This window comes from Aythya ferina (assembly GCF_964211825.1).
Source record: "Aythya ferina genome assembly, chromosome: 27".
Lineage (NCBI taxonomy): Eukaryota > Metazoa > Chordata > Aves > Anseriformes > Anatidae > Aythya > Aythya ferina.
This window is the reverse complement of record NC_140310.1, coordinates 4,676,886-4,691,610: the sequence shown is the minus strand read 5'-3', so window position 1 is coordinate 4,691,610 and position 14,725 is coordinate 4,676,886. Positions and strand designations below refer to the sequence as shown.

At 41.0% G+C, this 14,725-nt stretch overlaps 1 protein-coding gene across 1 annotated transcript in view; it reads right to left on the bottom strand.

Moving 5' to 3' along the window:
• UNC5D (unc-5 netrin receptor D) overlaps positions 1-14,725 on the bottom strand; it is a 323,527-nt gene that overhangs the window by 152,199 nt on the left and 156,603 nt on the right. Inside the window, exon 9 of the mRNA XM_084499193.1 lies at positions 13,375-13,460. The gene's annotated coding sequence lies outside the window, so the exon portion shown is untranslated. The remainder of the gene's footprint in view (positions 1-13,374; positions 13,461-14,725) is intronic.

Here is a 14,725-nt window from a genome sequence, read left to right as displayed (position 1 = left end):
CTCCAGGAGAGAGATTTGCATGCAGGCATTTTACTCCTCCCAGCCAACATCTCATCCTGGGGAGAGGGCTGATATTCTCATTGGATGGCTCATCCATGAAGCTGACATTTCCTAACCGTGGAACATTGTGTCACTAGCACAAGACGGCAGTAAAACAAGAAGCTCAGAAACAATGACAATCTGCCAGCTCTACTCTGAAAATAACAAGACTTTCTCTCTTCCCCCCGCCAAAGCCAGCAAAGCTGTTCTCAGCTCGTACCACGGATTTCCCCAGGTGAAATGCAGATGGACAGAGTACTGTGCAAATCATCGCAAGCCTAACAGATAATTACCTACTGCAAGGACTAGAAGCAGCCCAGATAATTCAAAACTACTTACCAATTCCACTACCAAAAATAAATAAATAAGGCATAAGCTGCTCCAATTCATTACTGTTTATTCATCCTTTGAGTGCACTACACACAGCTGTTAAATGGCCAATAAATTCTTCCCACTGCAGTGAGCACTCCTCAAATTTAGAAGGACTGCCTTGGCATCGTGTTTGGCAACACCTCATGTCAAGCCATTTATGCACAGAGGAACAGGGGAACCACTGCTTTGGACTGAGCTCATGACACAACGCATCCAAGTTCCTTTGTCCAGGAAAGGTGCATACCAGACATTTTGAAGTGCATTGGGGAGCTACTATGGAATAACTAGACAACCAGGAAAACCTGCTATTGCCTTGAGAGTTGTTTACAGCAAGGAATGTGAAGACCCATAGACTTTTTACCATGGTTTTGTGTGACTGTAGGTGCTCTTATTTAAATATAATGACTTTAATACCACCTATAATGATCATTTTAATAATCATCTCCAGCACCTCTTTGGGAGCCTGGTTATTGACATTTAAATGCAGTTTTAAGGATATAATTGGTTCTTCTCATGACAACATTTCAGAACGATCAGCGGTTCACTCAGGCATACACAAAGCAACAATAGGAACCTCTACAGAATTTGTCTGAAGGATAAGAAAAGCAATTAGTCACCCCCATTGCATCATCAGCTGAGGTAATGCGGTTACTAAAAACAGGAGTGCTGTTAAACTTAGTAAGAAGTCCCTTTGATTTCCCATTTCTTCCTTTCTTAAACCAGAAGTGGAGATCCTCATCCAACGCAGCTTAAGGAAAGAAAACTCCTTGGGCATCCTGCAGCACTGCCCTAGCTCAGGGAGACCGTCCCTTCAACGAAACTTAGCCTTGCACTCTGCTGAATGCTCTAGATCAGAGTCCAGATTTAGAAACAACACTTAAACACTGCTTCTTGACCAAGACCAAGTCACTGCCTTTAAAGCACGACTAAAATTAATGTTGAACTTTGCAAGTGAATAGTCCAGTGTGCTGAGAATCAACCTCCAGATCAGCAGCTGGAAGAAACATGAAGTTGTATCAGTGTTACTTCTTTGAAGTAGTGTCTGGACATCCACAATCACAGTTGGGGTGTGTGATTTTTTTTGTGTCTGAGGTCTGACTTAACCATTTTTAGTCTTTACTACTTTACACAAAAAAGTACTTCTGGGATATCACTTTGTAGGCAGTGTAATTCTGAAAATACTACTGGGGGAACATGTAGGTAAAATTATTTTAAATATAAACATCGTAGGACCATAAAAAACATACACTACAAAGGATATGACAGATTCATTGGCAGAGAGAAGGATTCTTCCTAAGCAAAGAAACTATTCCAAAAGAATACATTACTTTAAGCAATTGTCAACAGACGAACTACCCAGGTAACAAATGGGAGAGTGAAGAAAGTAGATGGAGAAGGCTTTTTGCATCTACAGGATTAAGGACATACCAGAGTGCCAAGACCCAAGCCAAAAGAAGGTTGCCAAATCAAGCATACAAATCGATCTCACGTGCTACAGATTGGTACAGGCAGAAAGGCCACGGGACAAGCTGCTTTGGGAGCAGCGGGCATAGGGAGGAAGGAGCAAAGAAGCAGTCCTGGTCCTGCCTCCCGCACACTCCTCTGACCCCAGGAGAGCCCCCAGCCTCTGTCACTACACCCATACCGCTGGCATGACTTTAATACAAAGAACTGATTAGTGTCAAAGCTGGAATACAGAAAAACATTAAAAAAGAAAGACAGATCCACAAATAGAGCTCTATTGTACACACCGTGAAAAGAAATCCCTCTGATAAACAAACACCTTTGAAGAAAGAAAAGAGGTTGTGAGGAAGCAAAGAATTGAGCATTTTGTTCAGAATTTTTTAGAAGAATCTCTACTGAGTTAAAGCATAATAAATTCCCCACAAACCAAGAGCTCTGGAACAGGCAACGCTCTTTTAGAAAAGGCTTTATATTCTTTTGATACCAGCTTTTAAGAACAGTAATAAATAAGTGAAGGGGAGAAAAGTGTTCAAAACAACCCACAAAACAAATCAAATCAAAAAAGACTCCAAAAACAAATTTACAAGTCATAACATTTCAAAAAGTTAATGAATAAAATCCCTGTAATTTCTGAGGGGAACGCATGGCCACAATTACCGCATCAAAGGATGTTTATTTTCTACCTGATTGCAGCAAGTGTTGTTCTTGAAAAGGAAAAAATACAGAATGCCCTTTGCTGCTGATTTCCAAACACTTTCTGTGAGTTCAAGGGACTGAACGTGCTTGCAGCAGCGTGGATCCACTGCATTTATGCACCACAATCACTGCAGCAGACTTGTTTACAAACACTCTGATTTTTCTACTGACAACACAAGCTCAGACCCCAGCTGCTCCAGCACTGGAAACCCCAACCCAGATAACCTGCTAGCTCCTTTCTGTCTGTCTCTGTCACTCCATCAGTTTTGCTCGGTGACGAATCAATGGCCTGAGAAGTGCTGGAGGCCTCCTTCAGCAGGGCTGTCAGTGTTGCTAGCGCTGATGTTGTTGAACTCGTGGATATGGCAGCAGGGCATTTTTAGAACAATCGCATGTCTTGTCTGGCTGAAAAGCCAGCTCTGAAAAACCCAAGGAAATGTTTTTTTTTTTTTTCCAAAATACAAAGTGATTTTAGAAATGCAAATATATTACAGTTTTGCCTGCACAGAGACACATAAATTTTCGTAGCAATATTTTTAAAGAGTGGCGTCAATACATCAATATTATAACTCTTTGGACCCTGCTTGGTTGACAAAGCAATGTTCATAGGGAAGGGAATTCAGCTGACACCCATTTAGAATCACAGAATCACAGAATCACAGAATTTTCTAGGTTGGAAGAGACCTCAAGGTCATCGAGTCCAACCTCCAACCTAACGCTAACAGCCCTCCACTAAACCATATCCCTAAGCTCTACATCTAAGCGTCTTTTGAAGACTTCCAGGGATGGTGACTCCACCACTTCCCTGGGCAGCCTGTTCCAATGCCTCACAACCCTTTCTGTAAAGAAGTTCTTCCTAACATCTAACCTAAAACTCCCCTGGCTCAACTTAAGCCCATTCCCCCTCGTCCTGTCACCAGGCACGTGGGAGAACAGACCAACCCCCACCTCGCTACAGCCTCCTTTAAGGTATCTGTAAAGAGCAATAAGGTCACCCCTGAGCCTCCTCTTCTCCAGGCTGAACAAGCCCAGCTCCCTCAGCCGCTCCTCGTAGGACTTGTTCTCCAGGCCCCTCACCAGCTTCGTCGCCCTTCTCTGCACCCGCTCAAGCACCTCGATGTCCTTCTTGTAGCGAGGGGCCCAAAACTGAACACAGTACTCGAGGTGCGGCCTCACCAGAGCTGAGTACAGGGGGACGATCACCTCCCTAGCCCTGCTGGTCACGCTGTTCCTAATACAAGCCAGGATGCCGTTGGCCTTCTTGGCCACCTGAGCACACTGCTGGCTCATATTCAGCCGACTGTCCACCATCACTCCCAGGTCCTTCTCTGCCTGGCAGCTTTCCAACCATTCCTCTCCCAGCCTGTAGCTCTGCTTGGGGTTATTGCGCCCCAGGTGCAGGACCCGGCACTTGGCCTTGTTAAACTTCATGCAGTTGACCTCAGCCCATCGGTCCAGCCTATCCAGATCCTCCTGCAGAGCTTTCCTACCCTCAAGCAGATCGACACACGCACCTAACTTGGTGTCATCTGCAAACTTACTGAGGGTGCACTCAATAAGTTAATTAGGATGCAGCAAGATGGATAGCACTGTCAAATTTCATTATTACCTGTCCTCTACTTATCCAGTACTAGACATCCTTAGGTGTCAACTTAAAAACTGCAGACTGAGAGGGAAGGTCTCCCACATTTTTTAAGGCTCATGCAATTTAGTGTCACAAAATAACCTTTTAAATGCAGCTTTTTAATTCTTTGAAATAAAAAATTCATCAAACTGTCTCTGAGGAGGCTACTCAGAAAGCTAGGAACTTGTGTGAGAGGCACGGCACCGTCGTGACTGCAAGATGACTGCAATACAGAAGACAAGGAGCAGGAACGAGTGAGATGCCACCAAGTGCACTTCATTTAGAACTGGAAACAGAAGTGAGAAGCGAAGAGATGAAATACAGGTAAAATGCTAAATTATTTATGTGAACCAAGACCACAGGAGTTGGGTTTATACATGCAGTGATTCAAAGCATTGCGAGTCCCCATCACCACTACACGGATAGTCAAACACATTCATGTGGGTATAAAGTTTATGATGTTAATAATAGGCTATGATATTACAAATGAATCTTGTCAGAAAATTGACTCCTAAAACAAGGGATTATTGGTAGGTCTGCAGAAAATCTGAATACCTCAAGTGACTCAATGGACTTCTAAAAATGTAAAATGGTAAATTGCATTAAAAGTAATTATTTTATTTTTCCTTTTCTGGCAGTGACTCAGAAGGTATTCTGCATATCAGTCATGGGAGGCTTCTAATAGAGTTATTTTCATATGTTTTGTTACCTAGACATGGATAGGGGTTGTCTTTTAATTGCCTTTTATGCTTTTTTTTCCCCTTGGTCCATCTGATATAAGATTGTAATGCCTATTAGAACCGTGCCACAACACAAAGTCTTGAGCTTACCAAAAGGACTGACACAGATGCTTGTAAAATATTTGCTTAAACAAAGTCTAATTACGTCTAAAAAGGCAGGCCTATAAAGGGGAGCAGGAAAGCAGCGAGACCGATTAACATTGCTAAACAATATCAGGAGCCAAGAGTTAGAAAACAGGGGTGAGAAAAAAATGGAGAGTTGCACTTAATATTATTACCACCACAATTAAGAGTCTAGAAGCAGGAACAGATGTTCTGAAAAAGTATCAGTTTTATCCACTAATTTAAATGAAACCCTCTCTGGAGGGAAATCACCAGCTCACTTAGGCTCTCCGCACCAGTTGGCTATTTAGTGAAGGAGATGACATCCAATTTTCATGAAATCCATCTTGTGACTGCTACGGCAGCTCTTAATATGAATAGCTGAAAAGGGTGTGACAGTTTTAAAGACAAAACAGAAACCCTTCTCCTCAGCCCTAGAATAAGTAATACCAAAACCCTGGACTGATTTCTGTCAGAGATCGCATTAATTCTGTCTGGTGCCTCATCCCAAAATAGCCCGGCATTCTGGCACACTCACAACGCCGGAGATGGTGTGCCCGGCTCATTCACACTCCCAGCAAGCACCATGTGTTTCATTTAAGGCTCTTAAATGAAACAGTAAGCCCTTCACAAAATGTAGTTATTCCTGTAAGTTAAGAGGGCACGAAAACTAAGCAGGGTTAAACACCGCCATGTGGTGAGCACCGTCCTGATGTCAGTGCACATCAGAGCAGGCTCCGCTGATTTCTGCGGGACTAAACGCTTATTGCTCATTTCAGTGCAGAAGTCCCAAAGAAAATCACCAACAAATTTAGACAATGGAAAGCTGCCATCAATACGAGGTTAATACAAGTCAGAAGTAACTCCCCTGATATTCATCAATTCAACATTCCAAAGCTCAGTATTTCAGGTAGAACTACTACTGATTTTCTTTCCAACTTACAGCCAAAGATTCAAGGGATTGGGTGAACAGGATCTCAGTTATTTTAGTGTAAAATCTGAGATCAAGTCAGGTCACATTATGAGTTCACTACAATTCATATTTTTCCTGGATAAATATTGCTGCAATTTCTGTAAGATCCAATACAAGTGAACTTTTTTTAAGTATTCTCTTACATTATAGTTTTCTAATGAATGAGTGTAGTGAGTCCCTAATTGCTCAGCAGCTCTTTTTAATACAGCCCAATCACGCCGTTATGATCATGAGAATAAGAACGGATGCTAATACTTCACCTACCATCAAACTACATATTTCGTTGTTTGAGAAAGAGATGAACAGCCAAAAAACAAGTATTGCCAAGGCCTGGAACTCACAATTCCCTAATAAACAGAAACTTCACAACTCAAGAATCCAGTTAGCTTGAGCTGAAGGATAAGACAAAGCGAAACGGGTGCATCAGTTTGGAAAGGGACAGGAAATAACCAGCATGGACTAGAGATTCAGCTGAGGAATTTCACTTTCTAGTGCCTGCATAGATACTAAATGTGTAATGTAACATATATATATATATATATAGTTAAAAACCTTAATCTTGATGCATCAGCATTCAGTAAGTTGCTCATCTAACATTTTGTGCAAGAAAGATTTAAATTTTCCAATAAATGCAGATGTGGTGCTGAATGAATTTATAATAAGTCATAAAACCGAAGGAGTAAAACCAGTTTACTCCATACATGTCCTAATCCCCCCTCCTTTCATTCCCTTTCTCCCAAAACAATTTGATTTTTCTCTGTTCCATGCCACCTAAATTAAAACAAAATAATTAAAAATTATTTTATGCAGTAGTGCATTGCCTTGTTGAAATAATTCAATTAAACTTTGATAAGGACAGCTTGTTGACATGGTTAGCAACACAGAGGATCAAGAGCTGTGCTTTGGAGTGAAGATGCGCGTTTTGGGTCACTCTTGCTACAGCAAGGAACTGTAACTCTTCGGGGACTGTTAAGCCTGACCAGAACAAAGGCATGTCAACCTTTAAAAACAGCTGTGCTGGAAAGTAGGACAAATCTAACACAAGAGACCAGGGCTGAAAAGCTGGGGAGGCTCAGAGTAGAACACTTCATAGTGTATTCACCTCTAGGCTTGGGCAGTGGCTGGGAAGAGAAATCAGAATTTCAGTTTGGAATTTAGCTAGCTAATTTTTTCCCAAGTCCAGTCATAAGTTCCTAAGTTCATAGTTACAAGGAACGAACCATACAGCCAGCACACTGAAAATTACTAAAGATAATATTGACTAGGAACATTAAAAGAGAAAGTGTTTTTTTTTCTTTCCCCAACTGCTGTTCTGAAATGAATGTACCACTTTCCTGCTCCATTCCCCTGGCCAAAGAACTCCACAGGGGTGAAAATAGATTGAAGAAAACAAAAACTAGAAATCATGTCCCTGCCTTGCTGAGTCCAACCGATGTCTGCACTTATTTTATCTGTGATTTCTTGTATGTGCTGACTCCCACCCAGCCGTCAATAACCTCGTGTAAACACTACCAGTATGATCAAGAGTTAAAAGTGCTTTTGTTTGATGTCTTTAACTTCAATAAAGCACAATAAAATCAGAAGGACTTCACACAAACTATCCAAACACCTTTCATTAGTAAACTGCAGCTGACTTCTGGCAAAGGCTGCTGTCCAAGTGGAGTGTGCTGTGCAAGGCGATGCACCTAATGACGTGCTGCAGGTAAATTTATTTGTCAGACTCTGTTGCCTATAAACCTACTGTGTTACTTTCCACTGCCTTTTATTTTGGTACATTTGCTTCCCATTTATAAATAACACACTGAAAACAAATCCTTTGACGGGTTACTGTAAGAACAGCAAGCTCTGAAACCTCAGCAAAGCACACACCATCATAGCCACGCTGCTATCTGAAGTGTCTGTTAAAAATTTCATGCTGGAGAGATTCATCCCCGTCTAATTTGACGCACACCTATGGCACAGATCAGCCCAGCAGTGTGTCCACAGGGTTGCTCTTGGAGACCTCAGGCTCTAAGAGCTGTTTCCGTACCAGCTATAGGGGGCTCACCACGTTCACAGTCTCTGCCAGAGCAATGCAATACTCATCACAGGAGGGACAGCCTCATTTCCAGCGCCTGGAAAGCCCTGATCCCCCGATGACTCTGCATCCGTATAAATAACAGTTATGCACTCAGCCCGAGTAGCATCCCCCCTGCTCAAAGCCGAGACGTGTTGGCAGGGTTAATCAGCAACTTTGGATGGAGAGAGAAACAAGGGATTTGCAGCACTGCTACTCGCCCTGGGTCCATAGCAGGGATAAATGCAGCCTATGCTTTTCAGAGCTGCCTATCTGGAGTCATTAACTATGCCTGACATCCTGCAGACACATTCTCCAAAACTAAATGAGATGATACATATTTCCCTATCATGATGGAGTGTCAATATAGTAAAGTTCCATGAGGCAGCTTTTGATAGGAGACAAGCTGATTCATAAATTTTTCAGGAGCTATCAAAATTAAAAACAGCGTAGAATAACTTCAGAGACACATGATAGCTCGGGTTTTTTTGGTTTGTTTTGTTTTTGTGTGTGTGTGTGATTTTTGTTTTTGTGTTTTTGTTTTTTCCTGGATAGTATAAAGGGAAAGTGCCACAGGAGATGCTTCTGACAATAGTGGGCACTTTAGTTACCATGAGTGTCTGTGGCATATTAAAAATATTATATGAGCATTAATGCTTAACAGCCTGCAAAAAGACATTTTTCTCCCAGGGCTTTAAAACTTTGGATTATAAATTACAACCATCACAGGAGGTAACATGCAATAAACCTATGAAGACATTTATATGTTGTATGGAATGAGTGATGGACCAAGGATTTGTTTCTTACATATCATTAATGGTTATATTTAACAAAAGCTAAATTCTTCACAGAAAGCAGGAAAGTTGCTTAGCGCATTTCCACTTATTATTTATTAGATTTTGTCAGATTAATTCCTTCCTGGCAATTACACTGTCGTGACAGGGACATGGTCAGAGGCTGCTCCAGCTTTGTTACAGTCCCACCAGCCAGAATCCCTCCCCACTGGAGCATGCTGCAGAGGCAGGTTTGTATTTTCTCTGTCTACCCACCAGCGGGGTAGGGGTCAGGATAACCAAGCAGCACTCCTCGGTCACACAATCGAGACAGGGACTATGGTCAGAGACCGATACACAGCTGCTGCAAGCTGACTGTGAGCAATAAGGCAATAAAGCTACGGGGCCTGGATCGAAGCAGGCAAGGCCAACCACCTTCCTGGCTTCCTTCAGGTGGGAGCACATCACATGCATGAGTGTGGAGACAAGTGCTGAAGAGCAACCTCATCATATCGTTGCTTTAGAAATTTCTGCCTAATTTTAATGTAAAATACAGAAAGACTTGAAAAATTATAGCGAAAATCATTCAAAAAGATCAAGTACTAAAAAACCCCTAGTGAACACAAGCATTTACTAGGAGAAAACCCAAATATTCAGAATACATAACCCAACAAAATCTGTGTCAGGTCGGACATTCTACCTATTACAGAACACAGAAATCGTATAGTTAAATTCCTTTTGGCTTGTACAGCTTTGCCTCCATAACTTTTAAACCCCCGAAAGAACATAAAGTTAAAATTTTAATGGCATTTCAGCAGAACCTCTTTGAATTTTGTATTAGATCTCAATTTAGCCTCTGGTAAAGCCTTTAGAAATAAAAAATTCTGATGCTTAAAAATGTAATAATCATACAGGAACCTTCCAAAGTCAGCATCAAATAGAATAAAATATATTTTATTAATGATACAATTCACAAAATTACTAGTCCTGCCACTCTCTGCCCACAAGAGATACTTCCTCTGCTGTATTATATTGCATACACATTAGCTACTGGTGTTTGTTCTGTATGATTTAACCTCCTGATTGCTTTGAATGTTTGATGAACTAGCATACTTTTGCTAATGATTAAAGAGGCTCTGGCCATAATAAGGACATTCTAGTCAAGAGCCTCTGCTGTAGAGTCAGTAAGAGATCATTCTTCATGAGGTTGGCTTTAGTTTCCAGTAATGTGGATTCAAAGCCTGAGACCTGGCAATGCACTCCTGGTGTCAGCTGAACCTGCTGCTGTGCAGAGGAGACAGCACCCAATGCTGAGCTGCAGCGCCTGCTTGGGCCTGGGCTGGTGAACTCAAACACAAAGTGCTTGCCTTTCAGAGAGCAATGGAAGCTTTGAGAGAATCACAGAAACCTCACCGAACCAAGCGGAACATTTTTCAAAGAGCAAGCACTCTCCTTAAGGGTTCATAGGGACAACATTGTTCTTACCTGTTTTTACTTGTTCTTACTCCGTTGCCAAGTGCTGTGTGTTAGCCCATGGAACATACCAGGGCTGTTGGTAAGGGCTGTATGTTCTCATGTTACTGCTTCGTGTTTATTTTCAACTTTGGAAGCTGCATTAATTGAAAAACAGCTATGTAAAACAATGCAAGGTGGCATTCCAGAGGACTACATTTGTGTCTTTATCTGTCGCTTTCTGTTTTGTTTTGAGCACTGAACAGACTGTTACCCTGCCTTCTTTTCTTAGCTTTCCTTTAAAGTCTTCCCTCTTCAGACTATTTATGTGATTTCTAGATGTGTGAAACACAGTTGAAAGGCTAAAATGCATATAGGCTTCTCGTAATACACACTTCTATTAAAAGTATTCTATAAAGGCTGACTGACTGATATGAAGTGTTTTTTTAATGGTGTAGGGGAATCTGTAATGCAACAATTACATCGTAATGCATCTTCACTAATCGACAGCCTCTGAGCGTGGCTTCCCCATGAACAGCAACAACGATAAAGCGCTCTGTAAATAATTCACACCGATGAAACACGAGGCCCTCTTATAAATATGTTTCACAGAAAACTGTATACATGTAGAAAATGGCTGAAACTCTCTACTTGCCAAACAGCTCCGGTGTTACTATGCAGAGATGTCTGCCTGGCGTCTGGCTTCTGCTCAGCCTTCCCAAGCTGCATTGTTTTCCTGCGTGAATGCATCTCGTGTCCTGCTGTGCTTCAGCACAACCGACTTACCCTGTGCTGGATGCTGTCCATGCCAGGATTTATCATTTAATTACAACTAGGAACATTGACTAAATCCCGGTTGCTTGGGGAAATTATGTAACAGAAATGCTGGATTCTCAATAAAACACTGGGCACTTATTGCTTAAACATCATCTCGAGGGTTTGCCCCTCCTTCCTGGGCTTTCTGTTTTCCCAGCAGAAGACAGGCACTAATTACGTGGAGCAGAGAAACATGCTAGGAACACATAAAAGGGCAAAGGCATCAGAAAGCTTTCTAACATCTTAAGGTTATTAGAAATGGGGATTATTTGCCATGCTTTGCCAGCTATTTTTTCTTTATTATGCCAACTATTCCTTGTGTAATTTGTTCTGACCATAGCAAGGCCTCTGCCACCCAGGACCGCTTGAAATAGCAGCCTGAAATATTTAGAATGCATTTTCCATTCTTCATGTCTTCTGCACCACTGCAAAATAACAGTGTCCCTGTCTCAAAGAGGTAGCATTTAATATACTGATTATTTAAGGGACAGCACAGGATGTAGCAGCATTAAATGCAAACCACTATAGATGCACTCCATTCACTTTCAGGCATTCTCTCTTTTACCTGTTGTGAAGGACTAAGAACCTAATTGATGATTGTTTCTACCCTGAAAAACCCAATAGCAAAGGCAGACAATATGGTTTTCCCTTCATTTGGAACTCTTGCCAAATTTTGGATGGGAACAAATAACTGTGCCATGTTCCTCAGTGTTTCTAAGGGCAGAATTTAATCAAAGGCACCTTCTGTCTGTGCAACAACAACAAACTGCAAAAATAAAAACTAAGTTTTAAAAAGCATGAAAGCAATCAATTGCTTTGTGGGATGGAATCTTTTAAGTTTTCCCAAAGTTTCACCAAAAGTCAGAAAGACACAGTATTACCATGAGAGTGATTCTGAGCAGTTTCTGACTGTTGCACACCCTGGGTATCACATGCAGAACAGCCTGCAAACATTCTCACATTCTCAGTGCACAATTAGGGCAAACAAACAAACAAAAAAACAAACAAACAAACAAAAAAAAGATTTACAAACATTTATACATTGAAACTAAAATTTGAAAGAATAAGGAAGCCTTTTCTTTCCTCCATGAATACTTACAAAGCAGCAATTACATGCAATTATAGTTTATATCTCTTCCATTGTCTAACTTTTCAGGCATCACATCCTATGAGCTTGCAAACAGCGCTACAGAAAACCGTTTAAGGAGCTATAAAGTATGAGAAAATAATTTATCACAGAAAATAAACCAAAAACACAATTATGAGAATTTGTTTTTAACTTAAAACATGACTACAACCGGATCAATACGAGAGATTGCAGTTAAATATTTGTCCCTAGTTTTCTACATCTCATAGCTGCAGAGTCAAGGGGCCTGCTACAGTTTTAAAAGCATTATCTGACAGTCATAGTCTGTATCTACAAGAGGCCTCTACTTTGGGAGGCACCTCTGAGGGTGCATCGTTTGACCTCAAGATATAATAGGTTGGAAGGGCTTTATGTCCCTTATTCTTGTAGATTCTAATATCAGAGAAGAAATCAGGGTCCACTGATAAAAGATTTAAATGACTCTCCTGAGAACTGCAGTCACCAAATTTAAGAAACAGCCAAAATTCTCCATCTCTCTGCTCTTACAAGAATATTGGGCTACGAGAAGGAATGTAAGACAGGGATACAGGGGATAAGGAACTAATTTTAAATCCGACAAGTAAGCTAGTTCTTCATGGTGCTAGAGTGAAGAGGCACCAAGATCCAGAAGAGCCAGTCTCAAATTGGAAAGACCGAGCAGGCTTATTGCATTGTTATTCCACGTGTGTGCTCTGCATGCTTCACACTTCATCGATAATGTTTCTGTGAAAGGCAGGGCCACACGTTGGTAAGTCTGAAAGTTATCTTCTTTTAGTTAGGGCTGCAGGAACACTTCAGAGCAACTGGGGTGCTTAATGACTAAGCAGGTTTGGCTGAAGAAATCATGTTCCTTTTAACTTTGTTGTGATAATGTAATTTAGCTCAAGAAAGATTACCGTTGAAAGCCCTACAGTAAATAGGAGGCAATTCACAAATACAATTCATTTACCATCAAACACATGCCTCAGTAGGCAATCTTCTTGCTTGTGTGCTTGTTGGAAGTACTCCCTTCTGGAGTGATAGCTTTACTTGTTTTGCTAGCCTTATATAATGAAAAATAAAATGCATTTACTCTTTGGAAAGAGAGAAAAATCAGTGTGTGGAATAAACAGCCCAATCTAACAGCCAGAAGTGTATTTACCTTACGGCTTTAGTTGACCAAGAGGCTTTCAGACAAGACGACACGTGGAGTGGATGAACGTGCATTCCACTTCTTGCTTTGTCTTACTGAAAAACAAATCAGAAATTCAAGTCATATTCAGGAAAAAACTTCATTGACTCCAATTACAAATATGCGATGTTAAATCCTGCTTTCACAAGCTGTCTTGTGTGTGGCAGACCCTAATCCTTCATTCCGAGACGCTCTGCAAGGTCAAAGGTGTAGATGAGATTACAAGGTCAGGGCTTTTGGAGAGCTCAGTCTGAAAGACAGTCAATCTGAAGCAGATGGTTCTGTGTACAGCCCAAGCAAGGTAAAGGGCACTATTGGAATATAAATGCTTATTATTATTCAACTAAACAGATGGGTAGGTCTTTGCCGGATCAGGGCCACTTGTAAAACATTTTGGAATTTTATAGTTGTAAAACCTGAATTTTGCATGATAGAAAGAAAAACTAAATACCTTTTAGAGTAATAAAACTACAAGGAAACATGCTTCTTCATGTTGGTTATAAAATAACAAATATGCTAGTAATTAGGGTAAATACTTATTATACTGAAAAGTATTTTGCAAAAATTACAAGTTCATTTCCATTTTGGTCCTTGAACCTGATGGCCCATGCAGCTTGACATCCAGCAGAGCTTTTGCATGCAAACTGTCACAATCATCATCCAGGCACTTGTCAGGAATGAGTTTGACAATTTCCCTTCCTCTCCAGAATGCTACTCTGATTTTCACACTTAATTCATTGCTCAGAGCGTCTACTAGTGAAGACTTAACACACACAAGTCAAATTGTGCTGCTGTTTAAACAGAAAGAAAAACCCTAATGTGGCAATGTAAAGCACTGACTATTTATTAGCTGACATGATCCACCATTAATACAATGTCACTTTAATTGAGTTATATTTTCTCTTCCCTTAAAGGAGAGGAGAAGTGATCCCAATTTGAATGAACTGAAGCAATTCCATTCTGTGCGAATAACTCCACGCAAGCCTCTGTGCAGCTGAGGAGCTGTAGGAGGGGAAGAGACCTCACCTGTATTTCCCTCCCAGAGGGAAATCAGAGCCCATCTTAGACAACTAAGGCATGGGCCTTCCTATTCTCTTGTAAAAGACACGGAAGGCAGTGCTACACATTTTAACTGGAATGAAGTTTAAACTGAAATGTAATGTAAAAATATTGTAGACGGCCAGATCTTAAATGTTGGCTCATATATTCTGAGCCCCACTTTTCTGAAGATTGAGTTTGCCATCAGTTGTTGAGGAAAGAAGCTCTTAAACTGGATCACAAATTATAACACCGCCACCAAGATTCAATGCACATCTGAAGA